The sequence below is a fragment of the Pristiophorus japonicus genome, chromosome 18 (genome assembly GCF_044704955.1).
Source record: "Pristiophorus japonicus isolate sPriJap1 chromosome 18, sPriJap1.hap1, whole genome shotgun sequence".
NCBI lineage: Eukaryota > Metazoa > Chordata > Chondrichthyes > Pristiophoridae > Pristiophorus > Pristiophorus japonicus.
In genome coordinates, this window is record NC_091994.1 from 101,639,814 (window position 1) to 101,660,956 (window position 21,143).

General features: G+C 45.6%; 1 protein-coding gene across 7 annotated transcripts in view; it reads left to right on the plus strand.

The window, feature by feature from the left end:
* LOC139229314 (butyrophilin-like protein 2) overlaps nucleotides 1–21,143 on the plus strand; it is a 549,799-nt gene that overhangs the window by 22,383 nt on the left and 506,273 nt on the right. For 4 of the 7 annotated variants that reach the window (XM_070861001.1, XM_070860996.1, XM_070860997.1 and 1 more), the window contains one exon: nucleotides 11,368–11,474. The exons of the other annotated variants lie outside the window; for them this stretch is intronic. The gene's annotated coding sequence lies outside the window, so the exon portion shown is untranslated. The remainder of the gene's footprint in view (nucleotides 1–11,367; nucleotides 11,475–21,143) is intronic. 7 annotated transcript variants of the gene reach the window in all.

Below are 21,143 nucleotides of genomic sequence, written 5' to 3' on the forward strand. Positions count from 1 at the left end.
GCGTTGACATTATCTGCCTATGATTATGTCATTTGCTACGGACCTAGCACAGAGAATTGTGCCGATGCTTTAAGCCAGTTACCGTTGCCCACACCGACAGATTTAATGTTAATTATGGATGCTTTTGAGAGTGAAGGTACCCCTGTCACGGATCAACATGTTAAGACCTGGACCAGCCAGGACCCAATAATATCGGTGATAAAGGGTTGCATCCTCAAAGGGGATTGGTCTGCCATACCTAAGCAAATGTGCGAGGAGGCCAAACCGTACATTCGTTGCAAGGACGAACTGTCTATTCAAGCAGAGTGCATATTGTGGGGCAATCGAGTTGTAATGCCTAAGAAAGGGAGAGAGAAGTTTGTGCATGAGTTACACAGCACACATCCTGGTATAGTGATGATTATGGCCATCGCCAGGTCCCACGTATGATGGCCAGGAATTGATTCTGAGCTGGAAGCATGCGTGCATCAGTGCAACACCTGCATGCAGCTCAGCAAAGCACCAGCGGAATCGCCGCTGAGTCTGTGGTCATGGCCATCCAAACCTTGGTCCAAGATCCATGTAGATTTTGCAGGTCCCTTCCTGGGCAAGATGTTTTTAGTGGTGGTGGATACTTATTCGAAGTGGATAGAATGCATAATCATGTCATCCAGTACGTTCACAGCAACCATAGAGAATCTCAATGTCACGTTCATGACACATGGTCTGCCTGACATAGTGTTGAGTGACAATGGGTCATGCTTCACAAGTCCAGAGTTTCAGGAGTTTGTAAAACTTAATGGCATAAAACATGTAAGGTCAGCACCATTCAAGCCTGCGTCCAATGGGCAAGCAGAACGTGCAGTACAAATTATCAAGCAAAGCATAAGGAGAGTAACCCAAGGGTTACTGTAGACCCACTTGTCTTGCATACTGCTGAGTTACAGGACAGGATCCCACACACTCACAGAGCCTGCTGAACTCATAATGAAAAGAGGTCTTAAAACCAAGTTATCTCTTGTATACCCGGATTTAAGTAATCATGTTGAATACAGAAGACAGAGTTAACAAGGGTACCACGATCGCGCAACTGTGTCACGCGAGATTTCTGTTAATGATCCTGTATATGTGTTGAATTACGGTCAGGGTCCCAAATAGATCACTGGTACGGTCATGGCCCAGGAGGGCAACAAAGTATTTGTTATTAAGCTCAAGAATGGGCAAACCTGCCAGAAACACATGGATCAAACAAAGCTGAGACACACACACAAGCCAGAGCAGTCAGACGAAGAAACCGTCGACGACCAACCAACCTACCAGCAGCCTTCAGTGGACTCGAGGGTCATCAGTGAACCCGGAATTTCCATCACGGACTTGTTCACTAAAAATGGACTTGCAATTCCTGACATGGCCACTGCCACCCCCAACAAGTCAGCCATCCAGCCACCAGCCACAACAGACTCCAAGGCTGGAATTGAACTGAGATGGTCAACCTGGGAGCATAAAGCACCGGACCGTCTCAACCTGTGAAAGACTCGTGATAAGATCTCAGGGGAGGGTATTGTCATGTATGTACATGCTGTTTGTAGCCACTAGATGGCATCATTATTGGAGGCCACTGAGCAGCATGCACATGGTGCTGCTCTGGTATAAAAGGCCAGCCATTTTGTGAGTCAGGCACTTTGGGCCGTAATAAAGCAGAGCCAAGGTTGTACCTTGTTCAGTTAAACAGTACTCAGTTTGCACCTTTATTGCATATATAACAGAAATGGGCAGTTTCCTGGGGAAAGGGGAGCACACGCACTGGCATGGTTAAATCAATAGTTATTGAGGAAATTAATAAAGTAAAATTAGAGAATTTTCTAAAAAGTTAAGTAAGACAGGAATAGGAAACAAATAATGAAATGCAAACAGTTGAGAGACTGTTTGAAAATAAAAGTATTCATACTGACCTCAATGATAGTTTTAACAAGATAAGAAGCAGTTATCGAACAGGTTCAAAATACTAAGGGGTTGTTCCTGTATATATTTGACAGGGCTGTCAAACAATATGAGCATTAATATTTTGTAATGTGAAATAACAAGTCATATTTCCTGTACAATGGATGATGGTTATTAGCAAATGTTTTAAATAAATCATGGTTGCATCTCCATCTTTGTTAAAAGAGTTTTACATCCTTCAAAGCTCCTCACAAATAAATTATATTTATGGAGTTCCATAAATTGAGAAAATAAGACTTCATGGGGTAGATTTTCAACTTGATGCCTAAACATAAAACTGATACTGAGGACTGGCCAACTGATGTAGAAACTATCCCATGAAAACTAGGCGATCTCTATAATGTGCCAGCAACCCAGAATGTTGGTTTTACGCCCAGGTGGCAAATTGATACTGTATCCCCATTAGCTTTTGTTAAGTATTATTACTGGAGTTAACTAACAGGTACAGCCCCTAGGTATAACTCCAACATATGGATGCCAGGTTGGTGATAGGGTTGTTACAAATGCATCAGGGTCTTTGGGCGATTGAGAGAAAAAGGTTCGACCATAGTTCTTGTTACCCAGAGTTCCAAAATGGAAAGTACTCAAATGTGTATGTTGAGTAAGGACAACATTGGGTTGGGCACAGCTGTGACTCTCTTAGGATTGAATAGCTTGCCACCACTGACTGTCTATGTTTACACCTGAAGAATGACAACTTGTGCAAGGAAAGACATCATTTCCGATATCCAAGGAATTTTACACTAACCCCTTCAGGGGAGGAGGGGAGAACTGAGGGGGCATGGTATATGGCGAAGGAATGGCTCTTATGGGATTAATAATGATAATGAATAGGCAATGTTTGCTGAGCTGCGCCATATATTGAAGAACAAGACCAAAGTCCATCAATCTTCTTCATGTTCTCTACAATTTAAAAATTCTAAGCACTTTGCTAATAAAAATGAAAAAATAACACCAAATGCTGGAAATTTGAAATTAAGAGAAAATACTGGAACTACAAGACAAGCTGACGTTTGTGACTGTAGATCCTTTATCAGAACTGAAAATGATTAAGGGTTAAAACATTGATCTGACTTTTCTCTTTACAGATGGTGACTGGCCTGCTGTGTATTTCCAGCACTTTCTGTAAACATTTTGCTAATGCCTCGCTATTTTAGGAGACCTTCATCTGCCTATGATTTAAACCCATTATGACAAAACAACCTTATTATGACCCCCCCCAAAGGTATCTTCAAATCAACCATCCTCAGTATGCAGCTGAGAACACAGTGTATAAATTCAATACAGGCGATAGGGAATTGGCAGCCCTTCCCAATTTTCTTTGCCACTGAAATTAATAGAAAAGAAAATCAGGAGGAGTGCAAAGCGGGCTGCCGGCTCGCGATCGCCCATTTTGCACCACTGCCCAGGACGAGTTTATACCCTATTTATCTGAAGCACTGTTGCTACCTGGCTGTTGGAAGCTCAGGTTATTTTTACTCTTGAAAAATGTGGCCTTGATATTAATAGGGAGGTGGGGAGGGAGCTGGAGGGCAGTTTTGCAGTCAGGAAACCCAGAAGAACGGATTTAACGGCAGAATCTAATTACCATTTTTGGACTCGTTTCGTGGCCGTAGTCAGTGGGGGAAGCGATCTTGTTCCTCCTGGCCCACAAAAAATGCTGGAAAAACACTTACCTGTTCCATGCAGCGGTCCTTGCCTCCATTTAACTGCTGTTTCCCCCGAGGCCTGGAAAAACCGGACGGCTGCGATAAAGCTGAAACGGGGCCGGAATTTTTCTGCTCCTGTGCTTGTGGGTTTGGAGACGGAGCGGCAGCAAAAGTTTCAGAAAATGGGAGCGTGTCGGGAACGCACGGTCATCCTGCCTCCTCACGCCTTTAACTCGGGCGCATTTGCCAGAGCGCCACAGACCGAACGGCAGAGGCGGGTGACCTAATTAAATGCTTGTTATGAGATCCTTAACAGGGATTTTAACCAGATCTTGTGAATTTCACTGGATGACCAGAGGAATCATGCAGCTTGGGAACCACGTCTGTAAACCTGAGATGGAAGCTCATTGGCCATTGATCGAGGTCATTAATGCAGAGCATGGAAATCCCAATAAATACTCCCGCATGATACCTGCTTACTTGCCTATGGGAGAGGCTCTTGCTGACTCCATTTTGAGCACAGATTTAGATGTCTAGAGTTTGAAAGTCTTTTCTGCAACCTCGAAAGCCACTCGAAGCACATTTCTAGTAACTATCACAATATTGACAGATTGGTCCTCTGATCTCTACTTGACCTGCCATCTATTACATCAACATGGGTGCTGCTTGTGTTGTCTCAGAATCAAACCAGGATGAACCCCAACACCAGCAGCAGCAGGCACACCAGCAGCAGCAACACCAATACCCTTCTCTTCAATGACCTGATGCTCCCCACGAGAGCGGGCATCAGTGCAGGACTGCACCCCGCTGGAGGCAATACCCCCAACACAGAGTATTAAGCTTCCTGAACATGACTGAGCAGCAGTACCAAAGGAGACACAGGCTATTTCACCAGGTTGTCGCAGACATTTACAGCTTGCTGCAGCAAGAGCTGTAGCCCAGAGGAACGGGTTGACACGCCTTGCCAGTGGCTGTCAAAGTCACCAGTGCCTTCAACCTCTTCGCCTCAGGCTCCTTTCAGGGATCCTTAGCAGCCATTTATGGCGTCTCCCAGTCGACCGCCTACAGATGCATCACACAGGTCACTGATACTATGCTTAACAAATCAGCCAATTATGTCAACTTTGCCACTGATGAGGCCAGTGTTACTGAGCATGTGCTTGGCTTTGCCGCTCTGGCTGGCTTCCCATGGTGCAGGGCATCATCAACCACATCACCCAGGCATGTTTGTGAACTGCAAGGCCTACCACTCCCTCAATATTCAGTTCATCTGCAACCATAGGAAGATCATCATGCATGTGTGTGCCAAATTCCCTGGCAGCTGTCATGACACTTTCGTCCTGTGCCAGTCCACCCTCCCTCAACTCTTCAGACTGCCAAACAGACTTACTGGCTGACTGCTTGGCGACAAGGACTATCCACTCATGGCTCATGAGACAGAAAGAGACAGTTTCTTAAACGATAAGGGGTTATGGGGAGCAGGCAGGGAAGTGGAGCTGAGTCCATGATCAGATCAGCCATGATCTTATTGAATGGCAGAGCAGGCTCGAGGGGCCGTATGGCCTACTCCTGTTCCTATTTCTTATGTTCTTATGACACTCTTGAGGACACCAAGCAATGAGGCCAAGGAGTGTTATAATGAAGGCCACATGTTCACCAGATGTGCCATAATGCAAACAATAGACATGCTTCAGATTCCTTGACGAATCTGGAGGAGCCCTTCAGTACGCACCAGCCAGAGTCTCCAGAATTGTCGTTGTCTGCTGCGTGCTGCACAACACAGCACGGCAACGAGGATTCGAGCTGCTTGAGGAGCAAAGCACAGAGCTCACCGCCTCTCCAGAGGAGGAGGAGGAACATCAGCTGGAAGATGAAGAGGAGAAGCTGGAGGAACACCATTTCCAAAAGGCATTCGATAAGGTGCCACATAAAAGGTTATTAAGTAAGATAAAGGATCATGGGATTGGAGGTAATCTATTAGCATGGATAGAGGATTGGTTAACGGACAGAAAACAGAGAGTAAGGAGAAACTGGTCTTTTTCAGGTTGGCAGGCTGTAACTAGTGAGGTGCCGCAAGGATCAGTGCTGGGACCTCAGCTATTTACAATCTATTAATAACCTAAATAAAGGGACCGAGTGTAATGTATCCAAGTTTGTTGACTATACAAAGCTAGGTGGGACAGTAAGCTGTGAGGAGAACACAAAGCGTCGGCAAAGAGATATAGATAGACTACGTGAACGGGCAATAAGGTGGCAGATGGAGTATAATGGAGGGAAATGTGAGCTTATTCACTTTGGTAGGAGAAAAATTGCAAAATACTGCAGTACAGAGGGACCTGGGAACCCGGGAGGCCAGGGATGGCCTCATCATGTCCAGATTTACTTGACTTCTTGCAGTGAACCCATATGGCTGCCATATGATATGCCAAGTTCCACCCCCATCAACACCATAAAACATCCCTCCACTGAACAAGCCATTCCTTTCACACTAATCCCCATTGCTAGGGTTAAGTTATGTCTCACCATTCACTTCAACTCACAAAGCCACTTCCAAAGTAGCAGACAAAAATGGGTAAGACTGGAAAGTGTTGAAAATAAATAATAATAACTTTTATTTATATAGCACCTTTAACGTAGTAAAATGTCCCAAGGCGCTTCACAGCAGTGTTACAAGACAAAACAGATAAATTTGACACCAAGCCAGAAAAGAAGAAACTAAGGCAGATGACCAAAAGATTGTTTAAAGAGGTAGGTTTTAAGGAATGTCTTAAAGGATGAAAGAGAGGCGGAGATGTTTAGGGTGTGAGTTCCAGAGTTTAGGATCCAGGCAGCTGAAGGCACGTCCACCAGCAGTTATAATGAGGAATGTTCAAGGGGCCAGAATTTGAGGAGCGCAGACATCTTGTGGGGTTGTGAGGCTGAAAAAGATTACAGAGATAGGGAGGGGCAAGGCCATGGAGTGATTTGTAAACAAGGATGAGAATTTTGAAATCGAGGCATTGTTTAATTGGGAGCCAATGTAGATCAGAAAGCACAGGGGCGATGGGTGATCTTGACTTGGTGCGAGTTAGTGCACAGGCTGCTGAGTTTTGGATGACCTCAAGTTTACTTAGTGTGGAATGAGGAAGGCTGGCCAGGGGCGAGTTGGAGCAGTGAAGTCTAGAGGTAACAAAGGTATGAATGAGGGTTTCAGCAGCAGAAGAGCTGAGGCGCAGGGGTGGAGGCGGCCAATGTTACGGAGGTGGAAAAAGGCGGTTTTAGTTATGCCGTGGATATGTGGCTGGAAACTCATTTCAGGGTCAAATATGACAGCTAGGTTGCGAACAGTCTTGTTCACCCTCAGATTGATGCGAGGGAGAGAGATGGAGTCAGTGGTTAGGGAATGCAGTTTGTGGTGTGGACCAAAGATAATAGGTTTAATCTTCCCAATATTTAATTGGAGAAAGTTTCTGCTCATTCAGTACTGCATGTTGACAAGCAATCTGACAATTTAGATACCAAGCAGGGGTTGAGAGAAGTGGTGGAGAAGTAGAGCTGGGTGTCATCAGCGTACATGTGGAAACTGACTCCGTGTTTTCAGATGATATCGCCAAGGGGCAGCAAATAGATGAGAAATAAGAGGGGGCCAAGGACAGATCTTTGAGGGACACCAGAGGCAACATGTGGGAGTGGGAAGAGAAGCCATTGGAGGAGATTTTCTGGCTACGATTAGATAGATAAGAATGGAAGCAGGCAAATGCAGTCCCATTGGTGGATAGGTGCTGGAGGAGGATGGAATGTTCAACTGTGTCAAAGGCTGCAGACAGGTCCAGAAGGACGTGGAGGGATCGTTTACCTTTGTCACAGTCACAAAGGATGTCATTTGTGACTGATGAGATTTATAAATGTGATAGCAGTAACGGAACCTTCTTTATACGCCCATGTGCTTACCCTTGTGCATCTACTTTTGTGTCGTTTTTCTTTTACACCTGCTTCGATGAGGTGCAACCCCTGTGGCTTCAGCAGAGGTAGAGGCAGGCTGTTCACTTCCCTGCTGTGACTGCATAGACACTTTTGGTGGATGTCCTTTGGGTTTCAGAGCATGTGAAGGCCCCGCCAAAATCTGCTCTTACTGTGACTGCAGGGGCAGACTCGGCTATTGCAATCCGAGGAGCCATCTTGGGCTCTGACTGAGAGGGGGAGGGGGCAATGGGAGAGAAGTGGGAGTGCTGTCAGAGAAGCCTCCACTTCCATGTCCCCTCTCACCATCATCCTTCTCATGGGCCACCCGCACTTCCCTGCTAGCAAGAAGCTGGAGAGCACTCCAGGGCCACCACCTCTGCTGGAATTAAAGTGCTGAAGAATGGAGGGCCACCTTCCAGTTCTCTCCCTCTCTCTGTTGTTGTGCGCTCTCTACTGCAAGAAGGGCAAGAAGAAAAGTTTGAGTGAGTGATGGCATGAGTCTAAGGATTGTGCGGGTTATATCTGTTGCACGTGACTATAAGGGAGTATGGTGCCAATGCCAAATGGCCTTCTTCTGTTACTTGGTATGATTGCATTAGGATGGGAGTGAGTGTGAGGAGTGGTTAGTCAGATGGGGTTGTGAGTATGTACATAGAGAGAGAGGGATGGGTGGGCGGGCAGGGTATGTTGGTGTGAGTACTGTTGTGCAGGAGTAGGCTTTGAAGGCAGAGTGAAGGGGATGTGGTGACAGGCACAACAGGATGAAGGTAAGTGAAGCTTTGCACTCACCTTTCCTGATCTAATCAGATCATTGAAGAGCTTCTGGAACTGCACCCAGGTATGCCTCACCACATCACCGCCATTCACCTCCTCAGCTATTTGGAGCCAGGCTCTTTTTGGCTCTTGGGGAGGTTTCTTCCGCACATCAGTAGAGCAGAGGACCTCCCTGCATGCTCTGACTCCCTCCACTAGAATATGTAGGGAGTCATCGGAAAACCGCAGTCTTTGGGAACTCATGCTTAAAAATCTCAGCAATAACAAAATCCTCCAGTATACTCTTGCCACACTCCTACACGAACCTTCAAATGCAATGTAGCCAAGACCGCTTTAAATATTCCCACTGGAAATGAGTCATTGATGACATCATCAGACCTGTACCATTTAATTGGGCTGGGAAACGCGCATGTCTGCCTTAATGCTGCCATTACACTCTGAGGAGGAGGCTGATCAATATATCACGGTACCAACCCACTATGCAGCCTACACGCACCTGACCCGACTCAGTAAGGAAAATTCCGTCCGGAGAAAAATGTTGAGGCGTGCAGACTCATTAAAATATTTAAATGAGCGACTCACCTCCTGGGAGCGGGTTGTATACCCATCCGACCTCTGTTAAAACTGGAAGTGGGCAGGTGCGAGACGGTTTGAGTTTGAGTTTTTTTACATTTTTCTTCCCAAACTCGCCCATTTTTGGGGGTTAAAATTCCTCTCTAAGAATCGAAATGCCGGTAGAGGAGCCAAAGGATCAAGGGTACAGATACAAACATCACTAAAAGTAGCGACACAGGTTAATAAGACAAAATAAAAAGCAAACAAAGCACTGGAACAAACTTTTAGAGGGATAGAATTGAAAAGCAGAGATGTTATGTTAAACTTGTATAGAATCTTGGAGTACTGTCCACAGTTCTGGTCTCCATATTATAAAAAGGATATGGAGGCACTGGAGAAGATTTGTAAGGATGATAACAGAAGTGAGAAGTTATACCTATCAGGAGAGTTTGAACAGGCTAGAGAACATTCAGGGCTGCAAAAGCCAAATGTTGTGGATGCTGGAAATCGGAAATAAAAACAGAAAGTGCTGGAAATACTCATCAGGTCAGGCAGCACCTGTAGAGCGAGAAACAGAGTTAGGGGCCGAAATTGATGAAGGCCTCTGCCTGCCCAAGTGCCGCCCAAATGGCCGCCGAGGTCCCTGACGGTTCTTTGGGCGGCGTTTTCATCACCCAGGTCTGTCAAAGGTCGGCGGGCGGCAAATCTGCGAAATACGCCGTCAATCTGGGCGGCAGCCGGCGGGAGCTCTCATTCTCAGCGGCAGAGGCGCTTGCCGCCCAAGTGCCACCGAGGATGGAATCGGGGCCCACGGAGGATTGAAGAACTAAAAATAAAAAGCATCAAAAACAAAAATAAACATCTGACAACCTTCAGGGGACCCCATTCCAGGTAAGTACCTGTAAAGAAATAATTTAAATAAATTTCACTAACCTTTTTTACAGCATCTTCACACTTACCGTTGAGGACAGAGCTGCCTGCACTCAGCGGTCCACCGCCGTCCTGCCGCTGACTCCCGCCCGCATGAATATGGCATCTCAGCGGGCAGGAGTGTACTTACACGCACCCGGCGGCTCTCCCTTCCCGCCCGCTCCAGGCCACGATGAAAGTGGCACTGGGCGGATCGACGAGAGGAATGTCGGTGGCAGTGGGTGGTGAGTTCATCAGTTTTGGCTCCAAAACGTTTCAGGTCAATTACCCTTTGTCAGAACAAGACTCAGAGGGTCTTTAAGATTATGAAAGGGTTTGATAGGGTAGACATAGTGAAGATGTTTCCACTTGTGAAGGAGACCAAAACTACAGGCTATAAATATGATAGTCACTAATAAATCCAATAGAAAATTCAGGAAAAACTTCTTTACCCAGAGAATGGTGAGAATGTGGAACTCGCTACCACAAGGAGTAGTTGAGGCAAATAACATAGATGCATTTAAAGAGGAATCTAAATAAACACATGAGGGAGAAAGGAATAGAAGGATATGTTAATAGGGTTAGATGAAGTAGGGTGAGAAGACGCTCATGAGCCAGTTGGGCTGAATGGCCCCTTTCTGTGCGGTACATTATGATGCATGAAAATGGTAACATGGTTAAAACCTTTATCATAAAAAAGCACCGTGATGGCCTAGTGGATAACGTCATTGCCGAGTGCACCAATAGTGAAAACAGGCAAGCACGTCAATAGAGCTCAGCCAGGATAGCAGTAGGCAAGGTATAATTGGCCTTGTGGCCTAGAAATGGTAATATCAGCCATGGTTCCAACTCCTGATGGCTATTCCTGCCTCATTTTCATTTCCATTGACTTCAATGTAAGGGAAAATCAGGCGGTTGCATAATGGCCGACTGACCAGCCACCTGCAGGTTTCTGCCCATGCCGAAGTTGAATTGCACCCCATATATATTTTGGGGTGGCTTTTGGGAAACTATAAATGGCCTCAGTGGGCATGGATGTCTGCTTATGTACAACTGTAATACCCTATATCTCAATTAGATGACTGAATTTTAGTGTCAGATTGTCACGGATGTTAACAGGGTATTGTGTTGTTCCAGTGATGGGAATTTTAAGTAACTCTGGTTTAAATTTTGAACGAAGTTAATCCCCACACTGTCAGTGGAGCCCAAGCAAACAGACTGCACAAAATCCTCTGCCCATAAGTAAGAGAGCCCACAGCAGGAACAAACATGGCCTGGCACTGCTCCAGCTGGCTCGAACTGGATCACAGCCTGAGATCAAAACTGCTGAAAAAGTAAAATCTTTCCCTTTAAATATCATATTCCGCTTGGAAACATTGGAATATTGTATCCGGTTGTGCCTTTTTATGGGCGTAAAATGGACTCAACAAGGGCAAATTTTGGGGACCAACATGCCGTGGCCAAAGTCCGCATGAAAGGTGTCCGATCTGATATTAGGTTGGGCCATTTTTCAGATGTCCTTGGCAGCTGCCTAAAATTGGCGTTATTCCAATTTTAGGCCCCTCCGGAGAAATTGGATAGCGATGAACGAAGCAGGTGCCGGGCCTGCTCCATTCGGGGTTCTTCAGCAGCCATTGCAGTCGAAGCAGCAGCTGCCAACAAAATGTAAGTTTTCTTCTTTAAAAGATGTGAAAAAGTGTTCCTGTGAAGCCAGAAAGAGCAGCATTGCTACCCTGACTGCAGAGTACTACTGATCACCCCCCTGACCCCCATCCATTGCCAGTACACCCGCCCCCGTGAATTATATTTGGGTTGATGCAAGCAAAGCAAATGACCCAACATTGATCTTTATAACATTCACAAGCTGCCTGTAGAGGTGTGACAGGTACCAACAGCTCCCTTAAATAGTATTAATGAGGCCTCGGGCCTCCTACTTGGGAACAGGCTCTGTATGCAGTGCCTGTTTTAGGCCCAAAGATTTCCACTGTATTCTGTTCATTCACTGTGCTTTGTTGAGTGCATCACATACACCTTTCAAACTGTCAGTGTTTAAAGGACAGTTCCAGTTTAGTCCATAGTTTTACTAAATCCACCTTTCACAAGGTTATCACAAAAACATGCTTTCCCTCTTCTTCGTGCTCTCTTATTCTCACTTGTCACTAGAAATTCATTTACCCCCAGCAAAGTCACAGTGAGTACAAGACTTTGTCCATGGGGAGCACATCAAGCAATTTGGTTTTTCTCATAATCTTAGTCTCAATTTTTTCTCCGTCAGTCTCAGTCACTTTGGCTCATTCTCTCCCATTCTACTTCGCTCTTTCTCAGTATGGCTGAAATTTCACTTTCATCAAAAACACAACTGTTTTTCTCCATAACTGCTGACAAAATCCTGGGAATTCACAGCACTGAGACATGATTTCTGGGAATATGATTTATTAGTTACCAGCATGCTTTTCTTTTTGATTTACAAAGCAATTTCAGCCATTGGGGTATATTTTCTGACCACTTAATGTCCGTATGAATGCTTAATGTACATGGTCTAACTTCCTCTGTGTACATGTTTAATGCAGGTCCTCACAGTTTAAAATCATGGGTTGATGTTTTGAATGAGTGCATTTTACTTTCCTATTGGAAAAGTGCCAATTAGAAATATACTCTATCTTATTATCTCTATCTTATTTTTGCTTTTCACTCCTTGCTCACTCTCACATACTGTTTCTTACTCTGTCGCTCAATTCCTCTATCTCACTTTCTGGTGCTTAATCTGTCTGTTTTATTCTCTATTGCTTGCCCTTTATCTGTTTCTTACTTTCTGTTGCTTGTTCTTGTTCCTCTGATTTCACTGCCCTTCTATCCTCCTTTAATTTCACCTTCTATATAAATTCTCCTACCCATATTCACCTCAACCATGCCATCTCACATGGCCTCTTTACTTCCATTATCGTGATCACAGACAAGGCTATCTCTGACCATTTCCCTGTATGCCTCATCACCCACATCTCCCTACCCACTTCAACTCCATTTCCTACTCCATTTGCCTTGGAAAAAAATTCTCCCGAAGTCACTTACAACTGCTCTTTCAAAGTTCCAACTTTATTGCATTTGGCCCTCCAATTATCATGATACTTTTGCAGCTGCAGGTCTGTTCAACCACTTTTTCATCATGATCTTTGATTGTCTTGTCCCTACTTACAACCCTTACACTCTGCAAGCCTAGTCTTTCCCCCTGATATGGCCCCCATTTTTGCTCCATCCAATCCAAGGGGCGCAGACCTGAACGTATCTGACGCACAAGCGGTTTAACCATTGCCAGATCTGGATGAAGCACCTCAAGCACTATCGGGCCTTGCTCTCATCTGCCAAAACTGCTTACAGTTCCAGGATCATCATGGAAAACCAAGACAACCTTCAGCTCCTTTTCTCCACTACGAGCCATCTTCTTAAATCTCTCTTCCCTGTCCCCTCCACCCTCACCTCCAACAGTAAGTGAGAGGAGCTCATGGACTTCTTTGTCACTAGGACTGAGGCCATCTGCTGTTTCTCCTGCATCCCTTGCCCACAAAGCTAAGCCTTTCCCAAGGCTCCTCCTTGCCCTAGCTTTGAACCCATATTGTTTTCTAATTTAAAAAAAAATATTTTCAGGACTTGAGGTGTTTTTCTATGTTAAAGACGCCATATAAATGCAATTTTTCTTATTGTTGTAATACTAGTGCTGTCTCTTGACTCTCCTATATATACAAGAACAATATTATTCCTTTAAAGGCCGCAGTAAGATTTTTTTACCAGACAAAAATCTACTGTTTACGAAAGTGGAAAGTATCCTTTCTAGTTTACATTCCTGTAGTTCTGTTAAATAATATTGCCCGGTGGAAGCTCCCAGAAATCTGTTGTCTGAATGTTGTGGGAGAGAAAGGAAGTACCTTATCATAACTGAGCAATCTGAATTCAAAATTCGATTTGATAGTGATTCTGGGGATCTCAGATTTCTTTAGCCCTCTGTAGAGTTGTAGCATTATATTAGAGCCTGTTCTCAATGTCTTGAAACAACGTTTACCTCAATGAGTAATTTGAATCAGAACAGACCTTACATGGGATAAATTCAAACATATCTGAATACAGTAGACTTGAATGGAGTCCATTCAGAAATTCATCCAACTAGAAATGGAACCGACCCCATTTTAAAAAAGTAATATCCAAATAGACTGGAATTGTCCCATTAGGAAACACATCTGAACAGATCAGAACAGGGCCTCATTTAGATGCATATCCAAATACATGGAAATTGGACCCTTGAGCCCCACACAAAGACATATTCAAATACATTAGAATAGGGCCTAGTGGGGAAACACAGCAAAACAGATTGCATTCCAGCTTAGATGGATCCATACAGTATTTAAAATTAAATTAACCTCGATCCTAGGTGATGCTTGGCTTCAAGCTCCATCTTTCAATCACTTTCCAAGCAAGTATGGGGAGATGAAAAACTGCAAATATACATGCCAGAAATACTTCCATTAAACAAATATAAGGCAAGGGGGCCAAATTTGGTGAAAACCGATGGTCCGCCCATTTCTCGGTGGTATGTCGTTTCACACCACTGTGTAGAGTGTGTGCGATTTTTGTCACTTTTTTCTCGGCGGTATGCCGAGCGGAGTGCAGCTGGCGATGTGCAGGCGGTGAGTCCTTGTCACTCGGGAATCTTCGGGTTCGGAGTTGTGCACACGCGCATGCTGCTGCGAAGCTCCGCCCCACGAGAGGCACTGACCAGAATCGACAGAGACTGCTGGCCTGAGAGCGCTGTGCAGGTATGTGTGGGGGGGAATCGCTGCCCAGGGAGGAGATGAGGATCGCTGCTGTGGGGAGAGATGACTACTTGGAGGGAGATCGCTACTTGGGGAGAGATCGCTGTGGGGGGGAGGGGGAAGAGACTAGGGGGTGGGAGAGACTGGGGGGGGTGAGAGATTTAAAAAAATTCACAGGTAAAGATGCATACCGCCGACTGAAGATCGACTTAAAACCACCTTTTCCAGGGCGGTCTGCAGGGTCATATGAACAAAAGAAATAGGAGCAGGAGTAGGCCATACGGCCTCTCGAGCCTGCTCCGCCATTCAATAAGATCATGGCTAATCTGATCATGGACTCAGCTCCACTTCTCTGCCCGCTCCACATAACCCCTTATCCCCTTAAGAAACTGTCTATTTCTGTCTTAAATTTATTTAATGTCCACAGCTCTCTGAGGCAGCGAATTCCACAGATTCAGAACCCTCAGAGGGAAGAAATTTCTCCTCATCTCAGTTCTAAATGGGCGGCCCCTTATTCTAAGACCATGCCCTCTAGTTCTAGTCACCCCCACCAGTGGAAACATCCTCTCTGCATTCACCTTGTCAAGCCCCCTTAATAATCTTATACGTTTCGATAAGATCACCTCTCATTCTTCTGAATTCCAATGAGTAGAGGCCCAACCTACTCAACCTTTGTCAACCCCCTCATCCCCGGAATCAACCTAGTGAAGCTTCTCTGAACTGCCTCCAAAGCAAGCATATCCTTTCGTAAATATGGAAACCAAAAGCGCACGCAGTATTCCAGGTGTTGCCTCACCAATACCCTGTATAGCTGTAACAAGACTTCCCTGTTTTTATACTCCATCCCCTTTTCAATAAAGGCCAAGATTCCATTGACCTTCCTGATCACTTGCTGTATCTGCATACTATCCTTCTGTGTTTCATGCACAAGTACCCCCAGGTTCCGCTGTACTGCAGCACTTCGCAATCTTCCTCCATTTAAATAATAACTTGCTCTTCGATTTTTTTTCTGCCAAAGTGCATGACCTCACACTTTCCAACATTATACTCCATCTGCCAAATTTTTCCCACTCACTTAGCCTGTCTATGTCCTTTTGCAGCTTTTTTATGTTCTCCTCACACATTGCTTTTCCTCCCATCTTTGTATCATCAGCAAACTTGGCTATGTTACACTCAGTCCCTTCTTCCAAGTCGTTAATATAGATTGTAAATAGTTGGGGTCCCAGCACTGATCCCTGCGGCACCCCACTCGTTACTGATTGCCAACCAGAGAATGAACCATTTATCCTGACTCTCTGTTTACTGTTCGTTAGCCAATCTTCTATCCATGTTAATATATTACTCCCAACCCCGTGAACTTTTATCTTGTGCAGTAACCTTTGTGTGGCACCTTGTCAAATGCCTTCTGGAAGTCCAAATACACCACATCCATTGGTTTCCCTTTATCCACCCTGTTTATTACATCCTGAAAGAATTCCAGCAAATTTGTCAAACATGACTTCCCTTCATAAATCCATGCTGACTCTGCCTGACCAAATTTTGCTTTTCCAAATGTCCTGTTACTGCTTCTTTAATAATGGACTCCACCATTTTCCCAACCACAGATGTTAGGCTAACTGGTCTATCGTTTCCTGCTTTTTGGCTGCCTCCTTTTTTAAATAGGGGTGTTACATTTGCAGTTTTCCAATCAGCTGGGACCTCCTCAGAATCCATGGAATTTTGGTAAATTACAACCAATGCATCCACAATCCCTGCCGCTACTTTTCTTAAGACCCTAGGATGCAAGCTATCAAGTCCAAGGGATTTATCTGCCTTTAGTCCCATTATCTTACTGAGTACCACCTCCTTAGAGATTGTGATTATGTTAAGTTCCTCCCCCCCTATAGCCCCTTGACTATCCACTGTTGGAATATTGTTTGTGTCCTCTACCATAACAACTGATACAAAATACTTGTTTAGAGTTTCTGCACTTTTGGGTGGTATGTCGGCGGTGTGCATGGGCGGACGGTATGCATACTGCCCGGCGGTATGTCGCTGATGAATTTCCCCGGTGGGCGGTATGTAGGTATTTTTTGATCAGTTTCGCGATTTTGGGCGATATGTCGGCGGTCTGCGGGCGGTATGCGGTGGTATGTCCACCAATTTCAGCCCCATGGTATTTATAATTGCACTGTTTTTTTTTCCCCATCATAGTGGGGTTCTAATTAAATCCAGGTTTTTTTTTTCCTCCCTTTTATTGACTAAATAATGTCACATTTTTTCTGAACATGTGTTTATATGGAACATGTAAAGGCAACGTGCAAAGCATTTGGGTTTTAAGTGTTGAAAGACCAAAATCAACCAACAGAAAATTGAACGAACAGGATACCTTTCAGTCTTAAAGGAAGTGTTGTAGAATTCTCTGTCTTGCTGAACAAATCAGTAACACACAGCAACTCAACACTCCCAAAGACTTTAAATTATTGTTTAACAAATCCGAATAAGCAGATGTAACAAGGCTTTTTTACCAAGCTGCTCCCCCCGCCCTGCCAACACCCCCATGTATTCATAAATCTCTCATGGCATTGCTCAAAGATAAGTCAGAGAATGCACTTTTATAACAACAGGAGCATTTTGCCAAAATGCATACTGTATTATATTGTTGATTAAATGCAGCTCCATTTAACTGGGTCTGTCCCTTTAAGACCGTACCGTCTAATATTTGTAAGTCGGAGATTCTGAAGTTAATTAGAGGCTAACTGAAGTTGTTGAGGGGAGCTCGCAGATTCGTAGATCTGAAGAAACCAGCATGAATGACTGGCTTTCTTTTTCTTTTTTTTAATCCTTTTAGAAACTTTGACGTGTGATGTCTGAAGTGGGATGGACTTAAAACTCATAAATATAATTAGGGGATATATAGCAGGCTAGGATAGGGGAAAGGGAGTGAATGAGGAAATCCTTAAAACCCATGAATCCAAGGGGCTAGATTTTCCACTTTTGTGCTTATCGCCCAAAAATGGGTGTTATTTCCGGAGTGGGCAGTAAAAAAGGGTTTTCAAATGGTCGGCTTCTCGCCCATTCTCAAAGCACCTAGTCTCCATTTTTAAAAATGGGCGTTACCGTGAGCGATATGAAATACCGTTAAATCTCGCTGACCTTCTGCCGTAAAGTGTCGCCATCCTTAGCAACGGCATGGCAACGGTCGATTCCCATGATTCAGGAGGTCAAGGGTCATCATGACGTGCAGAAGAGGAGACACAGAGAGAGGGAGCTCAGAGGGACTGAAGGTGTGTCTGTATGTGGTGTGGCTGCTTTGGGAGGAAGGAGGGAGATTTTAGAGCATCATAGCAAATAGGGAAACAGAAATTATCTGTTATCAGCCACATATTTGCCCTAATTTGGCCTATAATGGAGGGAAAGGTGGAGGCATCACAGCACGCTGTGGACACTGACACTGGAGAGAGCAGTGAGGTGGGAGAGGAGCACATTGGAGGGCATAAAAGAGCCAGGAGGTTATCGGACCAGGCAAATGCCTCCCTCCTGCAGGAGGTCAAGTTACTCTGGGGTGATTTGACACAGGGAGGGTGTGGGGAAGCCCACCTCAAAGGCCTACCAGAAGATAGGGACCAAGATAGCAGAGGTGGTCTCGTCGGCGACCAACGAGGTTCGTGATGGCAACCAATGCCGCAAATGATGGAACGACCTTGTGGGATCCGCAAGAGTAAGTATTACATTGATTTACATGTACTTATGTATTTATATAATTGATTTGTAACAGTCATGAGTGACTATCGGCAGATGTGAGGTCTTTCACTTTTACCGGGAATGTTTTACTCAAAGCCTGCGGTCATGGTGCACGTCTTAAGGTAAAGAATGACAATTTTCATAATAATCATGATTACATCTGTTGCTTATGTGTTGTATCAGTCTCTGTGACAGTACCTAGCAATAATATCACGCAATGATCTCATGCCATGTCGTCCTGTCACCTTTTATAGAAGAAGCTATGGATGATGAGGTCCATGCAGAGGCGAAAGGGTGGGGGGCCATCAATCACCAGCGACATTACTGAGATGGAGGAGCGGGTGCTCGCACTCGTGGGGAAGCACACCCGGACAGCCACGGAACCATCTGCAGACCCTAAAGTGATGCCACATGAGTAAAGCTTACACCATTACATGATGCAAAGTCAAGAGTTGCCACACCCACTCGTATCCGAACAATCATATATGATAGATGATTTCTAAAATTGTCCTATAAATAATGCTGGCCTAATGAAAATCATTGCAATGCAAATGTGTTGATGGTCATGAAATGTGATGTCTGTGATGATTTTGAGACTGGTGGTGCTTTTGTCGTGCATGTGCTGTGTGTAGTGCTGGACTCATCTTATGACCCTAGCATCCACTTCTCAAACTCATTTGTGTTTTGCAGCTCAGCCAGCAGCGCGGCCCCAGGCAAGACCACTGAGGCCAGAAGGTGGGGGTGCGGGGCCTGACTCTTCAGACGATCCTACATCTGCTGCTGAAGATTCTCGCCCGTCAATCCACTGGGCCTGTTCTCCACGGATGAGAGTGCGGACTTCGAGGAACCTGCATCGCCACGTTCCAGAAACCATTCCACCCCAAGGCCATCTCGTGGTCCTCCAGTCATTCCCGCCTCCACTCTGGAGGTACCGGCCCCAAGCACCTCTCCACAGGGCACCCCATTTGTCCCCAGGTCGGTACCGACCCCGCGGAGGCCTCGTGGACGCGGCAGGTCTGTTCCACGAGCACCACATGAGAGCGGAGAGATGGTACAATTGTTCAGGAGGACTGTAGACATTGGTGACCAGCTCATCGAAGCATTGGGAGGCATATCCCACGCAAGACAGCGTCCCTGGATGTGATAGCCAGGAACACTGCTGCCACAGGCCTCCAGTGGTCCCTGAGCGTGGGACTCCACCCCTAGGTTCCGCCCCACCACTACAAACGACAGATGAGAGCAAGGACCAAGATCCTGCTTCTGCATCAGAGAATGTTGCCCCTCGGCACCCCCCGCTCCCGTACCCGTGCAACCACCGCATCTGCCTTCATCCCCCCCCAAATGAGGCACCGTCTGAGGAGCTCCTCAGCCAGGCGCTGTGGAGTGAGAAGGGGAAGGGTAAAGGTGGGGAGAAGAAGGGGAGGAGGGGAAGGAAAGTGAGGTGCATGTTCGCAGGTGATGGCTGTGTTATATCTCCACCTGGTGTATGCAATTTGTTGTATTGTATGGGGATTGGGGACCACCTTCCTGCTTTGCCTTTGTATTCTGTGTTGCTGGACATGTTGAACATTTGATTGATGTCAACGGTGAAAAAAGTGGGGTCTGAGCCGGGGTTGGGTATTATTGCCTGTGATACTTATCATTTCAGACCAATGTTGGTATAAAAAATGTTTTATTGAATGTAACCTTGTTGCGCATTGTCTCAGATAGCTGGACCGTTACACACTGGTGATTCCTTAACATGAAAGGGTTAATACAACTTAACTTCAATCAACGTAAACTTTAACTGGCACCAAGGTGATGGGCACCATTGATGTCTGAGCTGCACACACACAGCAGTGTGTCAGCGTTGTCACTCACATCAACGTTCTTTCAGGCAAATCGTTCCGATATCATCTCATGTAAGAGTCTTGTAGCTATGTAGCCACCACGGGCCCTTTCCTGCGGTCTGGAGGGGGTCGTGGGCATGGTTGCATAGCCAACCTGATTGTCTGGCCCTAGGTCAGCGTCCAGCCCCTCGTCGTCCTCTTCGTCTCTCTCCTGAGGTGGAGCATCAGTGCCTTCTGGCAATTCTTGGCCCCTCCTGATAGCCAGGTTATGCAGTGTCGAGCACACGACCACGAATTTACCTACTTGCTCAGGGTTATATTATAGCTCCCCTCCTGAGTGATCCAGACATCTGAAGCGCTGCTTAAGCACAGTTATTGTTTTCTGGACCACATTGCGTGTGTCTCTGTGGCTCTGGTTGTATCACTTCTCAGCCTCAGTATGGGTGTCATACAGCGGGGACATCAGCCAGGTGGCTAGGCCATATCGGCTATCACCAAGCATCCAGCATTGTCCTTGTGGCTGACTCTTAAAGATGCCAGAGACAGCGCTCTCACGCAGGATGTGAGCCTCATCGAAGGTGTCCGGACATTTGGCATTCATAAAGATATAAGAACATAAGAAATAGGAAGAGGAGTAGGCATATGGCCCCTCAGCCTGCTCCGCCATTCAATAAGATCATGGCTGATCTGATCATGGACTCAGCTCCACTTCCCCACCCGCTCCCCATAATCCCTTATCCCCTTATCGTTTAAGAAACTGTCTATTTCTGTCTTAAATTTATTCAATACCCAGGTTCCACAGCTCTCTGAGGCAGCAAATTCCACAGATTTACAACCCTCTGAGAGAAGAAATTTCACCTCATCTCTGTTTTAAATGGGCGGCCCCTTATTAAGATCATGCTCTCTAGTTCTAATCTTCCCCCATCAGTGGAAACATCCTCTCTGCATCCACCTTGTCAAGCCCCCTCATGATCTGGTAT